This window comes from Pseudophryne corroboree, chromosome 8 (assembly GCF_028390025.1).
Source record: "Pseudophryne corroboree isolate aPseCor3 chromosome 8, aPseCor3.hap2, whole genome shotgun sequence".
NCBI lineage: Eukaryota > Metazoa > Chordata > Amphibia > Anura > Myobatrachidae > Pseudophryne > Pseudophryne corroboree.
In genome coordinates, this window is record NC_086451.1 from 381,941,460 (window position 1) to 381,943,155 (window position 1,696).

Below are 1,696 nucleotides of genomic sequence, written 5' to 3' on the forward strand. Positions count from 1 at the left end.
ATCTTCAATGAAGCTGGCCGTTTGCTTTACCAATGGCTGTAAATAGAAATCAACTAGTTGAGACAAAGGTTGACAGAGGGACCCCCTTGCTGAAATAATGGGGCGTCCAGGTGGCTGAGAAAGGGATTTATGAATTTTCGGGAGTGTATGCAAGAAGGGTATCCTTGGATGTGCAGTGGTCGTGAAATCAGCTGTGCTCTAGTTTAACCATTATTAAGTCTAAATAATAGAGTCAATCTCAGTTTTATATGACCCTGTCGGGTCATGGCCAAGTTTGTGGTAGCAAGTAGTGTCTGCCAGTTGTTTGTTGGCTTCCACTATATAGTAGTCATAATCTAACAACACAATGCCACCCCAAAATGCTCATTTCTGGCATTGGGCAATCGCTTTATCAATCCTTTTGACAATAAGGAGTATTCAATCAAACAGAGATTGGACTGTAACAGCCGTTTCGTGGTCTATGTGCTTAAATGTCCATGCAATCGCCTGTATGTTGGCCAAACTAGTAGAATGCTTAAGGAACGGCTTAGTCAACACCGCTCCTCCATCAAGAAATGCCTGACCTCTACAGATGCCAAGAGAGACTTCACCAATTTACCTGTTGCAGGACATTACAAAGAGGCACAACATACGATCAACCAACTTAAATGTTGCATCATAGACCAGATACCACCGTTACAACGGGGAGGTGATCGTGATAAACTGTTGCTACAAATAGAACTCCAGTGGATTCATAGATTGCACACACTGACTCCCAATGGCCTTAATGAAGATTTTTGTTTGTGATGTTTCCTGTGAAGCTATTTAGCATTTTTTTGGTTTCATTTCTTTAGACACCGCCATGTGTCCAGTATTGTTTGCTTTACCTGCTGGTTTCTTCCTTTTGGTTAGCCCTCAGACACTGCTGTGTGTCAGTTTTTGTGCATTATTCAGGTTGCAATATTATGTTATGATTCTCTGATGTGGTTGATCCTATGGTCACTACATGGGTTGTGGTAGCGACTTTTTCTTCATCTTTTGGTATCTTTTACTGCCACGTCTCATTCCTTGCTATTATTATTAGCATGGCCCAACAACGGGTAGTACCTTTTTGGTCTAGGAAGTGGCAATAAAGTGATCTCTACAGCCATACCACACTGGACGACGTCCAATTCCGTCCGATCTTGGAAACTAAGCAGTGTTGGGCCCAGTCAGTACCAGTGTTGGGGACAACCTGGGAATACTGAGTGCTGTACTTTTATCACCCAGCCATATGCGGCTTTGGGCTAGCTGATGGGCGCTCTTTAGTCACTAATTTGGCTATCATTCTTCCTTTTGTTACCTGACACTTACTATGGCGTGCAGTCCATAGTCACGGTTGCAATGCCCTGTCCATCTATGCTTTGGGTTGATTTTCAGTCCAGTTTTTGATACACCACTGTGTGGTTAGGTCTTTCTGCAGTTTTGATGCATTACTGGGTACTCCACTCACATTGACACCGCTGTGTGTCATTTATTACTATTTGGGTCACTATCTGCTGACAGTACTACAATATATTGAGGACTATTTGATAATTGTTGCAGTTATTCATTCAGCCGATTTCTGGCTATGGTTTTGGGCCACTTTATGGGTGCATTTTTATTGATATTTATATTACTCTGTTCTCCTCATGCAGCATTGTTTATAATAACAGTTAGATGTGACACCTGTTCATGG

At 42.2% G+C, this 1,696-nt stretch overlaps 1 pseudogene; it reads left to right on the top strand.

The window, feature by feature from the left end:
- Positions 1 to 1,118: 1,118 nt before the first annotated feature.
- Positions 1,119 to 1,238, top strand: LOC134950073 (5S ribosomal RNA; annotated as a pseudogene).
- The last annotated feature ends 458 nt before the right edge of the window (positions 1,239 to 1,696 follow it).